Source organism: Podarcis vaucheri (assembly GCF_965113315.1).
Source record: "Podarcis vaucheri genome assembly, chromosome: 2".
Classification (NCBI taxonomy): Eukaryota; Metazoa; Chordata; class Lepidosauria; order Squamata; family Lacertidae; genus Podarcis; species Podarcis vaucheri.
The window spans coordinates 111,573,143-111,586,444 of NC_138760.1; the positions used below are offsets into that span (position 1 = coordinate 111,573,143).

General features: G+C 43.8%; 1 protein-coding gene and 1 long non-coding RNA gene across 3 annotated transcripts in view; one reads left to right on the top strand and one right to left on the bottom strand.

Moving 5' to 3' along the window:
• IL17RE (interleukin 17 receptor E) overlaps positions 1-9,566 on the bottom strand; it is a 53,900-nt gene extending 44,334 nt beyond the window's left edge. For both annotated transcript variants that reach the window (XM_082209648.1, XM_082209647.1), the window contains exon 1: positions 9,377-9,566. The gene's annotated coding sequence lies outside the window, so the exon portion shown is untranslated. The remainder of the gene's footprint in view (positions 1-9,376) is intronic.
• The window catches only part of LOC309525545, an 86,180-nt gene continuing 81,808 nt past the window's right edge, over positions 8,931-13,302 (top strand). The window contains exon 1 of the long non-coding RNA XR_014216403.1: positions 8,931-9,073. This is a non-coding gene — a long non-coding RNA (uncharacterized lncRNA). The remainder of the gene's footprint in view (positions 9,074-13,302) is intronic.

Below are 13,302 nucleotides of genomic sequence, written 5' to 3' on the forward strand. Positions count from 1 at the left end.
GGGTGTAAAAATGGCGTCTGGGGGGAATTTTGCCGAAACGGCAAAGTGTCAGGGAAAGCCCGGATGTATGGCAACGCGATGTTTCTCAAAACCTTTAAAATCACTATTTTGGGGCTAGGTTTTCCCCCAAAAGCTCAAGAATTTGGGTTTGTTCCCTCCCAAAAATTTTTTTGGTTGTTTCCTAAAAAAACCTCAACAACTTTGCGGGTTTCAGGAATTCTACTTTTTGAAATATGGGAACCCCTAGGAAAGATGTGCAAATATCTCACATGAATACCAGGAGGGTTGCAGGATTACTTTACTTTACTTTTTTTTAGCTCATTACTTTAATGTCTGTGGCCTTTTTTGCCTCTCCAAAACTGCTGCTTGTTGTCCTTTTCACACATAGACACCTTGCCCCCTTCCCCTGTTTAAAGGGGTGGAGATAAGGGGAAAAAAGCTGTTTGTCGATGGAATGGAATGGTTGGTGAAACTGTCCTTCTTGAACCACAGCACAGAGATATTTTCCCTCTCTTTTTGGAGCTGGGGAGGGAAACCACTGCAGCTCCTTGCCAAGGGCTCAAGGGACCCTACGTACGCCTCTCATAATATAGAACCAACTCTTCATGTTGTGGTTTGAACCCTTGGTCTCTGTTCCAGGAGCCATTTTCTCATGTCACAGACGCCTTCGCCCCTGATCTCATTAGTGTAGTTATAAATGAATTCATTGTTTCAATACCCAGAAGCGGTGCCAGAAAAGGAGGTGCCGGAACTCACCATGAACGCCTCCTTTGTTCTCTTAGAATGGCAAAGGCGCCCACCTGAGAGATGCCAGAACTGAATTTCTGCAAGTTCCAGCTTGAAAAAAAAGCCCTACCCTGAAGTCCATAAAGGTAAAGGACCCCCGACAGTTAAGTCGAGTCGCAGATGACTCTGGGGTTGCAGTGCTCATCTCGCTGTACAGGCTGAGGGAGCCAGTGTTTGTCCGCAGACAGTTTTTCCTGGTCATGTGGCCAGCACGGAAATGCCGTTTACCTTCCCGCCGGAGCGGTACCTATTTATCTACTTGCACTTTTTTGCATGCTTTTGAACTGCTAGGTTGGCAGGAGCAGGGACCGAGCAATGGGAGCTCACCCCGTCGCAGGGATTCGAACCGCGGACCTTCTGATCGGCAAGTCCTAGGCTCTGTGGTTTAACCCACAGCGCCACCCGAGTCCCTCCTTAAGTCCATACGCATATGCAAAACCTGGCCCTGTGTACGCTTACTCAGAAGTAAGGGCCACTGTTTCCAGTGGGGCTCACTTTCAGATAGGCTGGCTAGGACTGCAGTCTTACTTAGTGGCAAGATACATTGACTGATAAGGATAAAGGCACACATTCACACGGTTTGGTTTGCATGATTCTTTTTTTTTTTTGTCTTCTTTTTTTTTTTTATTTATTCAGGATTTTCTTGTTTTACAGGAGTGTAGTGCCTCGTATTTTTTTCTTCCCATGTAACATTTTTACAAATCCATTTCATTTGTTGAGGCATTAGGGGGAGAAGAAAAGAAAAAAGAAAAAAGAGAGGGGATGGAGGGAGGGAGGATGGATAGGGGTGGGGTCGGGTGGCGGTGTTTCTATTATGTTTAATGTATGTAGAGTTTGGTGTCAGCGTTGCTTGTGTTGTTCACTTGTGTTCCTTTGGTGATGAGAGAGGTTGGGGTTGGCCTAGGGTGTGATTGTTTGCTTGCGATTGGCTGTGGTGATCTTTGTTTTTGTGTGTGGGTGAGGTGGGTGGGTGTTTTGGATCAGGTTAGCCATATTGATTTGTATGCTGTTGGTGGATTATTGTCACTGTCCTGTTGGGCTGTGTATGTGATAAAGGGGAGCCATACCGGGGTGAAGGCGTCTTCTTCTGTTTGTCCCCGTGTTTTTAAAACTTTAAATAGCAGCTGCCGTTGGGGCAATCAGGATGAAGATCACAGTATAGGACGGAGTTTTTTTTAACCCTTCAAACCCCTTGTCATTATCCTGCTAAACATTTCCCCTCCTTCCCAGTTTATTTACAATGAGTGGGGAGCTGGCATTAAACTTATCGGAATAAGGAGAAGGGTTGATTTACAGTCCAGGAACACATGGAGCCACAATTATATTTAGCACAGTAATAGTGAGAACCCGCCAGGTCTTATCGGGGCAGATAACAGCCATTTATATAATAATGTTCAAGTTTCATAATGAAAGGAAGCTTAAAAAGCATCACACTAAGGAGCAGCTCCTGAATCTCCATGGTGATTGTAGGCAGTATATAATTAAGTATAATCATGTGTTCTTCTGGAGAGTATCTTTCCCCTATTAACCTGGGCAGCGCTTCGTTTCTAAAATGAAAACGTCCTGGGTTCAGGCCTGCCTAGACATGGGTCAGGAAGCCATGATGAAACCATGATGTAGGCATGTACTATTATTGCTCTGTGCCTCCCTTTAATTACAGCCATCTTAGCCTATAGTCAGATGTATATAAAACAATCAGACTGTACTTACTAATAAGCCCACCTTGAGAACTTGTCTGTGTTCCCAGAATTCAAGCAGAATTTGACTTGGCCTGACCAGAATTGTTGGTCACTTGCGTGAGAAACTGAGGATACGAAAACAGAATATTTATATTTTAGGAACCCGCCCCCGCTAATTTGTTTTAAACTCATTTTAAAATTGTATTTTTAAATTGCTGTAACCAGCCCAGGGACCTAGCGGTGAAGGACAGGTTGGAAAGAAAGAAAGAAAGAAAGAAAGAAAGAAAGAAAGAAAGAAAGAAAGAAAGGTCATTTCCATCTGAAAGTTTTTTGTTCAGTGGTTTACTCTGTAGTAAAAAGATTGCAGCATTTGACCACAGCAAAACAAACTGACTGTGCATACAAACCATACATTTAAAGCACAATACTCCGATTAGAACTGTAGTTTAATCCTGGCAGAGCTACAGTTCTCAGCACCCTTAACAAACTACAGTTTCCCAAGATTTAGGAATACGTGTCTGCTTTAAATATACTAGCGCATTTGCAGTCAAAGAGGCCTTTCTGTAGAGGAGGTTAATTATTGACAAAAAAGGACAAACATGGTCAAACCAATTAAACCTTCACTTCCTTATTCATCATTAAAAAAACAAACACAGAGATAATTAAAGAGGAGTGAAGGGGAAGTGATGGAAATTAAGCAGAGAAAAACAAACTGAAATATAATTGGCCGACTAATAGGAATTTAATTGTGTGATGTCTGAATTAAAGCTCTTGAGTTTCCCCAGTGATCCTGAAAACCTCTGGAAGTCTAGAGAAGAACAGAATCTATGTGGCTGCATGATGATTTCAACACGGAAATCACTAAACTTTGTACAGTGGTGCCCCGCAAGACGAATGCCTCGCAAGACGGAAAACTCGCTAGACGAAAGAGTTTTCCGTTTTGGAGGTGCTTTGCAAAACGAATCTCCTATGGGCTTGCTTCGCAAGACGAAAATGTCTTGCGAGTTCCTGCGGGGTTTTTTCCTCCCCCCCTTTTTCTAAGCCGCTAAGCCGCTTATCAGCTGATCCGATAAGCCGATAAACCGCTAAAAGCCGTTAATAGCGCTAATCCACTAATCCTTCAATGGGCTTGCTTCGCAAGACGAAAAAACCGCTAGACGAAGAGAATCACAGAACGGATTCTTTTCGTCTTGCGAGGCACCACTGTATTCCTACCATGCTTGGATTCATGCTTGCAACCAATTATTATTTTTCTACTGATTAAATGCATCATATAACACTTTGGCATGTTCAAAGTGCTTTGCATGGATTATCTTAACAATATTTACCAAAACCATTAGTAGTAATAGTAGTAGTAGTAGTAGTAGTAGTAGTAGTATTACAAGTACTGTACTACTAATATTGTTGCTGTTAACCCCATATTAGGGGCTGAAATTAAAGGATGGTGGCCCATGCTTTTTTCTAGAAAAATAGGTGCCAGAACTCACCATGAAGTTGTTACGATAAGTGCCACTTTTTAACAACAACAAATAGACGTGCCATGTTATAATAAAAATACTGCTCCCTTTCCCTTATAGGGGCTCTAAGAGCCCATATAGAGTCCTTAAGTAGGTTCTCTATTGGTAGGAGAAAATAACAGAGGCCAACCAGAGAATATTGAGAAGCAAGGCAGCTAGTAAGCCTGATCTTTATTAACTGTTGCAAAGGGTGCTCACAACCACACACAGGCAGGAAGGACCCAGAACAATGGTGCACAAGCCCTTATATAGACTTTTGAAGCTGCCCACCCTGTTGCCAAAGACCGCCCCCTAAACATCATACATACATACATCACAGAAGGGGGTGGGCTACTGCAGAAATCCTTCTGGCAAGATACTGATAATGGTCACTTGATTGCTTTACCTAGGCAACCAGGCCATTCCTTTTGAGACGCTAAATACTTCTTTCCTGAACCCAGGTCACAGGCTCACCCTGTTCATACACAATACGCCCTTAAGATAGGATTTGTGAGCAAAGAGGCAATGGTGAGGTTTTTCCATTTCCTTCCTCACTGCAGAAAAATTTTGAGGTGGCTGGATGAGTCAAAATGGCTTCGGGATTGTTCTGTACTACAGTGGTACCTCAGGTTACATATGCTTCGGGTTACATACGCTTCAGGTTACAGACTCCGCTAACCCAGAAATATTACCTCAGGTTAAGAACTTTGCTTCAGGATGAGAACAGAAATTGTGCTCCAGTGGCGCGGCGGCAGCGGGAGGCCCCATTAGCTAAAGTGATACTTTAGGTTAAGAACAGTTTCATGTTAAGAACGGACCTCTGGAACGAATTCAGTACTTAACCTGAGGTACCACTGTATTTCAGACATTTGGTGCCATTATTGCGTACCCTTGAGTACTGCACCGTTGGTGGCAAAGGCATATTTGAACCATTCAGTTCTTGGTTCAAATTAGTTAAGTTTCTGATGGCCACTAAATTTTATGAAATGGTAGCCCGGTGATCCTTTTCCCTCCTAGAAAAGCTATTCTGAATGCAGCGACAAGAGGCAGAGTGCTTAACCCCTTCCCCACCAACTTGCTTCCTCCCAATCCTCTTCTGAAAAGGCCACATCTCCACCAGTCATCTGCAGCACATTTTAAGCATATGCCTTCCCTCAAAGAATCCTGGGTGTTAAGTTGTGGGTGAACATATCAGACGACACAGCGATTCTTCAAACAGCTCTTGTTTATTCACAGGCCAGAATAGAACTGAACTGAAGGGTTCAGCCAGCCTGCTTATATAGAGCTCCACTACAACGCAACAGTAACCACTTTCTGTAACTATCCAATCACTGAGCGTCACTTTCAATCCCTTATTTGCATATGTGGACCTGAGTGAAAACTATCTACAGTATCCCCCTACTGGCCCAGGATGAGAACTTCAGTACATAACACCGGGAACTGTAGTTTTACCCTCTACAGTGCTTCCATTCCCAGCACTCTTAACAAACTACAGCTCCCAGAATTCTTTGTGCTTCAGATGTGCTTTTAAATAGATGGCGGGAATGCGCTCTCTTCCCCGCAGGGTTTCAAATGCTTGTTTGCAGTGCCAAACACATCACTGAAATCAGCAAAGGATAAGCCACTGCCCAAAAATTGCAGTGGGAAAAGGCTTAAGCATTCCCAGCCAGTCCTCAGCAGCTTTTCCAGCAGAAGATAGGCCATGTGGTTAAAATTGCATTTATGTATAACATGTTGGCAGCGCTATTTTTCTAGAAAAAGAGGTGCCACTGCCGGAACTCACCATAAACACCTCTCTTGTTATCTTATACAGTTGTACCTTGGAAGTCGAATGGAATCTGTTCCGGAAATCCATTCGAATTCCAAAACGTTCAGAAACCAAAGTGTGGCTTCTGATTGGCTGCAGGAAGCTCCTGCCACCAGTCAGAAGCCATGGAAGCCCTGTCGGACGTTCGGCTTCTGAAAATCATTCGAAAACCGGAACACTCACTTCCGGGTTTCAATTGATCGAGAGCCAATTTGTTTGGGAGCCAGGGCTCTCGAGCTCCAAGGTGTTCGAGATTCAAGGTATAACTGTACAATGGTACCTCCAGTTACAAACTTAATCCGTTTTGGAGGTCCATTTGTAACCCCAAACCGCTGGCTAATGGCACCTCCTGCTGCAGCCGCGCACAACTTCCACTCTCATCCCGGGGCAAAGGTCACAACAAGGGGCATCTACTTCCAGGTTAGCGGAGCTCGTAACCCGCAGCGTTCGCAAGAAGGATGGTACATAACACGAGGCTCCACTGTAATGGGAACACTGCCCACCTGAGAGGTGCCAGAACCAAGTTATGGAGAGTTCCTGCTTTTTAAAAAGCCCTATATGTTGCGTGGCTGTATTAGCACTACCTAAGCCGTTCAGAAGGTCAGCGGTTTGAATCCCTGTGACGGGGTGAGCTCCCGTTGCTCGGTCCTAGCTTCTGCCAACCTAGCAGTTCGAAAGCACGAAGTGCAAGTAGATAAATAGGTACCACTCCTGTGGGAAGGTAAACGGCGTTTCCGTGCGCTGCTCTGGTTCGCCAGAAGCGGCTTAGTCATGCTGGCCACATGACCTGTCCGCCGGCTCCCTTGGCCAATAAAGCGAGATGAGCCCCAGAGTCGTCTGCGACTGGACCTAACAGTCAGGGGTTCCTTTACCTTTAATTTGCAATCTGTAAAGTAAATAAATCTGCTAAGGGCTCCCTCTTGTGCACACCATAGCAATGTATGTGGCGGCTGCCGCATAAAAGCAGTGCAGCCAACACACTTCACTGGGAGTTGCAGCAATGTCCCAGCAAAAATGTTTCCAGGCACTCCTTGCATATTTGAAAATATATGTGATCATTTTTATTCTAACACCCTCCCCCCCCCCTCAAAGTTTAAGTACTACATAGAAAACTGCTTTTGTACCAGGTTGGACTATTTTATCCATCTCGCTCAATATTGTCTACTTTGCCTGGCAACAGCTCTCCTGATCTGCCTGATCCTTTTAGCTTGAGATCTCAGCCTGGGACTTTCTGCATCCAAAGCATCTGCTCTACAGCTGATCTACAGTTCGCCCGTCCTGTCCCAGCATAAAATAATTCAGCATACAACATGCCACCTTTTCCAGAATGCTTTTACATCTTCAAAGAGCTTCACAATCCTTAGCTTTTATCTCCCGCAACAGACAAGGAAGAAGGCTAAGCCAAAGCAGTCTTTTGTCCGAGGCTACCCAGCAAACTAAGGGACGCGGGTGGCGCTGTGGGTTAAACCACAGAGCCTAGGACTTGCCGATCAGAAGGTTGGCGGTTCGAATCCCCGCGACGGGGTGAGCTCCCGTTGTTCGGTTCCTGCTCCTGCCCACCTAGCAGCTCGAAAGCACGTCAAAGTGCAAGTAGATAAATAGGTACCACTCCGGCGGGAAGTTAAACGGTGTTTCCGTGCGCTGCTCTGGTTCGCCAGAAGCGGCTTAGTCATGCTGGCCACATGACCCGGAAGCTGTACGCCGGCTCCCTCGGCCAATAAAGCGAGATGAGTGCCGCAACTCCAGAGTCAGCTACGACTGGACCTAATGGTCAGGGTTCCCTTTACCTTTACCCAGCAAACTGCGCAACATAAAAATAATTTGAGACAGGCCCATGCAGGGCAGGGGGCAGCAGGGTACACTCAGAGGGCTAAATTGGCTAGGGGTCTCCACCAGGCTGCCATGCCAAGGATGCCCCATTCCTCCCAGCCAGCCAGGGTCTTATTGGGCAAATTGGCCATGCTGTCTGTATGCACTGCATGGCTTCGATAATAAAATCTTGATCTGCATTATTGCGTACTAGTATGTACTGTCAGATCAGATTAGGGAGCGGCAGGGCCGTGGCACATCTTACGGACAAGACTTCTGCCTTGGGCCTCAGACAAGCTCTGCATGGGCCTGATTTGAGGGACGTGCCAAAGGGAAAGGAAATCCTCACTTTTTTTATAACACATGGCAACCGCTTCTGGAATACATGAGACAGTAAGCGCGTTCCACTGAAATCCCATGGCAACATGTGCAAAGATTTCTTGGACTAAAATACAGGGGTGTGAGTTGATCTTTGAAAGCTGTCTGGTTGGTAGGTTTCAAGTTATTGTGTGTACAGTGGTACCTAGGGTTACAGACGCTTCAGGTTACATACGCTTCAGGTTACAGACTCCGCTAACCCAGAAATAGTACCTCGAGTTAAGAACTTTGCTTCAGGGTGAGAACAGAAATCATGCTCCGGCGGTGTGCCAGCATCCGCAGGCCCCATTAGCTGAAGTGGTACCTCAGGTTAAGAACAGTTTCAGGTTAAGAACGGACCTTGGGAACGAATTAAGTACTTAACCAGAGGTACCACTGTATGTCCTTTTTAATTAATAAAGTTATTTAAAATAATAATAATTTGAGGCAGCTTCACCCACCTCCAGCACAACCTGATGAACTGTATATATGTCGGTTTTAATTTCTATGCAAATTGATGTGGAAATATGCCTCTATGAGAGAGAGAGAGAAGACAGAGGAGGAGGAAGAGGATTCATAAAACCAACGTGTTAACCATCTTGGCTGCAAGTTTCATATTGGTTGCTCAACTTGTATTTGGCTGAGAGTCCATGCGCACCCTCTGACGTAAAGATTCAAAGCATTTTACGCTTTCCTTTTTTTAATGAGGCATCTCCTCCCGGATGTGAAATAATCAAGCAGTTCCTGAGAACTGGGAAGCATTGTCCTAACTAGATGTTCATACCTTTCCTTGCCTCTCTGCATATTGATTTAAAATTCTCTGTGGGCAGGTGAATTTCAAATTAATGCTCCTGGCTGGCGGTTCCCTACTCGGGACTATCACGTACAGTGGTACCTCGGGTTAAGTACTTAATTCGTTCCGGAGGCCCGTACTTAACCTGAAACTGTTCTTAACCTGAATCACCACTTTAGCTAATGGGGCCTCCTGCTGCCACCGTGCCATCGCAGCACGATTTCTGTTCTCATCCCAAAGCAAAGTTCTTAACCTGAAGCACTATTTCTGGGTTAGCGGAGTCTGTAACCTGAAGCGTATGTAACCTGAAGCGTATGTAACCCGAGGTACCACTGTATATCAAAGAGTGCTTTTAAAATAGGGGTATCATCACCAGTGCTCTTTTTTCTAAATGTATAGGGGTACTCTCATTTTCCTACTCATATTGAAATACTGCCCCTCAATGAGGCCAAACTTAGATACACAACGTGTTTAGGGCTATGCCTACCCCTGCGTCGCCCCCCCCCCGAAAAAAGGCACTGGTAATTACGATGAGCGTTTGTTCATTGCCACTACTCCATATAACATGTCCTAAAGCAATTCGCAATCATAAAAGCACACATAATGCAATGTTTAAAACATACATCGAAAAGATAAAAGAACATTTTACCAGGTTCTGTTTAGTTGTGTCTCTTGTTTCCATGGATTCAGGCCAGAATTATGGGGTTGTTTCTCAGACAGGACCTTGATTCATTTTATGAAGGCAACAGGAGCTTTATTTGCCGATCCTCTAACAGCAAGCATCACCTTTTATAACTCTTCTCACTGCCCTCCTCAAGATTTCTCCTCCCATTTCCACCCCCTTTCCATACACACCCAAACCTCCAGGCTCTTTCTGGCCTTCATAACCTGCTTTTTTTTACACACATCCCTCCCATGACAGGATGTCCTTGGAGATTCAATACGCCACATGCTGGCTCTATGTTATTACGCTATCACAGAGATTTAATCTCGGCCACAAAGAGATCTTGCCTTAGTAATACTTTCTAATTTGCATTAGCAATACTACTTTATTTTTCTGCAACTTGCATGAGTCATACCGCTTTCTTTGTTTGCTAACCCTGGACTTAATCGTATGTATGCAACTGGGAACAGTGACCATAGCGCTATCAGATTCAGCAAATATTAGATCTGCAAATGGCAGAGAAAACGAAACACAGTTGTGTTTGACTTCGAATGAGAAATCTTCAAAAGAAGCGAGGGGATTGGCAAAAGGAGGTTGGAAGGCAAAGAAGAGGCTCAAATCTTTCCAGAACGCCTGGGGGCTGTTCAAAACCACAATAAGCGGAGTTCAGCTATACAGTGGTACCTCAGGTTAAGTACTTAATTCGTTCCGGAGGTCCGTTCTTAACCTGAAACTGTTCTTAACCTGAAGCACCACTTTAGCTAATGGGGCCTCCTGCTGCCGCCCCGCCACCGGAGCACAATTTCTGTTCTTATTCTGAAGCAAAGTTCTTAACCTGAAGCACTATTTCTGGGTTAGCGGGGTGTGTAACCTGAAGCATATGTAACCTGAGGTACCACTGTAATTTATACCGCAGATCGGGAAAGGGTAGTGAAATAAGTATTTAATTGCCTCCCCAAGGGCCCCCCTCCTCAGGAGAAGGACCAGGGCCCCGGAAGGAGCGCAAGTGAAGGCTCTGTACCGGTCGGGAAGAGACAGAGGCCACACCAGGATTGGAAAAAGCAAAGCCTGATCTTTATTGAAAGAACAGAAAAAAATAACACAAAAAACTGTTGCAACAGGGTCCCCGCTCACGCAATGACACAGAGTCAGAGACCCTGAACAAAGGGACTGCCTTGATTCTTATACCTTTTGATTTTCATTCAGATCAATAGCAAGGAGGTGGGGGGAAGCGATATGAGGGGTGTGAAGAGCGGATTAACATAAGGTAAACAGGATGTTGAAAGAGTTTCTGGAGGTGTCAATTTGCTGAAGGGCTCAGGTGGTATGTGTCGATCTTCAGGTGGTATGTGTCGATCTTCGTGTTATTTAATTTTGGATCTGCTTAAAATGGCTTTTCCTTTATCTACAGGAAAACCTCCGCAACTGCTGATAATCAGCATGCAGGTGTGAGGCTGGATGTTTGAGAAGATGTTCAGGAAATGACTTAAATGTTAATGTGAAATCCTATTCTGCATTGCTATCAATTCGGGTGATAGCCTGATGTTTGCATACTTTTTGGAAAATAGGATTGCTTTATTTTGAGCTCATATCTGTGTGTATTCATGGTATGGTTTGCAGACCCAGTAGGAGGCAGTGTGGTGGATTGAGTTTTGGCAGCCTTTTGGATACAATATTGAGTCAAGTATATACATTTTGAAATATTTAGATTGTTACATTATTTTAAAACTAAATTTTGGATACACTCAGAAAAGTACAGCAAACTACATTTTGGATACATTCAATACTTTTTAAAAGGATAGCTTCATGGAGAAAGAGGTACACAGGAATGGCAACAGGCACGTTACGTTAAGATGATGCATTAAAAAGGCACACATTATATTACATTCAAAAAGACACAGTAAGATGGCATCTTCCCAACAATGCGTTCTTTAAGGCACAGTTTATTATTATTGTGGGACTTTGGGGTAGGATGATATCATTAGGGTCATTTTACCTTTATTCCCCTCTCTGACCCTGATTCTCTTATGACAGTAGCACCTAGGCCAAGGGGATTTCAGCATGGTTGACAAGGAGGGCCAAAAAAGCTATTAGAAGAAGGTTTCCTTTAGCGTTTTTATTTCTGTTTTTATTCAGTTAATGGCATTTATCAATTGCCTTGCACAATAAAAAGTAAAACCGCTAGACAGGTTAAACTAGGACCCATAAAAGCAGTTTAAAACCGGGGGGGGGGATTAAAACCCATAAAAAATTAAAGAGAAAGAATTCTGTGCATATAAAGAATTGAGTGCAAAAGCAACTAGAGGAGGAATAGAAACAATTATCATTTGAGTACAGCAAAAGCAGCAACGAATAGATATAACTAGAAAAACAAAAGACATGTGTGGGGAGAAAAGCGATAAAATCTACCTTTTAAAAAGAGTGGGTGGGGAAAGGTAATTTGGTCTAAGAAACATCAAAGCATGTAACAGTCGATTAGATGATGCTGCCTTCATCCCAGACTCTATAAAAGAACTGCATGTTAAACTAGTTGAAAAATCCCCTTAGCTTGTTTTCAATTAACTTTTTCCACTTCTACTTAGAAAAGTAAAACTTATTGGAACCAATTTTAAATTCTACTTACCCATCAGAAAATTACTCTCAGATGCCTGCAATATTATCTGCAATGTGATGAGAGGGGATCCAGTCTCATTAAAATTGATGTGGGGAATGGATTTGCACTGTGAAACTGATAACACAAACAGGCAACAAGCCTTTGCAATTATTTTGGGAAAAAGTATTTGAATACATTTTTTTTCTATTAGGGGACACATAGCACAAGCTGATCCAAGGATAACTTTACTAAATCTTACTAACTTCGTTGGTCTCTAAGGTGCTATTGGGACACGGGTGGCGCTGTGGGTTAAACCAGAGCCTAGGACTTGCTGATCAGAAGGTCGGTGGTTCGAATCCCCGTGACAGGGTGAGCTCCCGTTGCTCGGTCCCTGCTCCTGCCAACATAGCAGTTCGAAAGCACATCAAAGTGCAAGTAGATAAATAGGTACCGCTCTGGCAGGAAGGTAAATGGCGTTTCCGTGCGCTGCTCTGGTTCGCCAGAAACGGCTTAGTCATGCTGGCTACATGACCTGGAAGCTATACGCCGGCTCCCTCGGCCAATAAAGCAAGATGAGCGCTGCAACCCCAGAGTCGTCCACGACTGGACCTAATGGTCAGGGGTCCCTTTACCTTTAAGGTGCTATTGGAAGGATTTTGTTTGTTTGTTTTTTTGTTTTGTTTCAAATACGGCAGACCAACATTACTACCTGTAACATTACTAAATCTGTCTATAGATACCGATAATAATTTACTCTTTAATGAACCTACTAATCTTTCTCATGTCTGCAACAAGATACCTGTTAGTACAATATTGGAAAACAGCTACAAACTTAACTCTAGAGGCATGGTAAGGCAGACCACAGAACACAACTCTTATGGAGAAACTAACAAAGTATATTAGCGCACTAAGAAACACAAAGGCTGAAGATGATTTTGGAACAGTATAGTGCATGTTTATTAATAACACTGGAAAGGACAGTGCTATCTCTTCCCCACCCACGGTTTGCTATGGAACAATCTGTTAAGGCGGAGATTAGAAGACACTTCACTGATAACTCTTAAGATATTTTACAAACCAGCTCAATATTTAAATGTATTGTTTACCATTGAATATGCATGGAATTTTTATTGGAGGTGGGGGGATATATGGGGATTGCTTGTTATAAGTCTTTTCAGACACTGAAAAACGAAGTTAAGAAAAGAATCATTCAGTGGAGGGGAAAGCCCTCTCCTTGGCTTTATCTACTGTGGATTTCCACTGAATGAATCAGAATTGAGATTCAAATGCCAGACCTCTGTTGCAGCCTGTGCCGCAA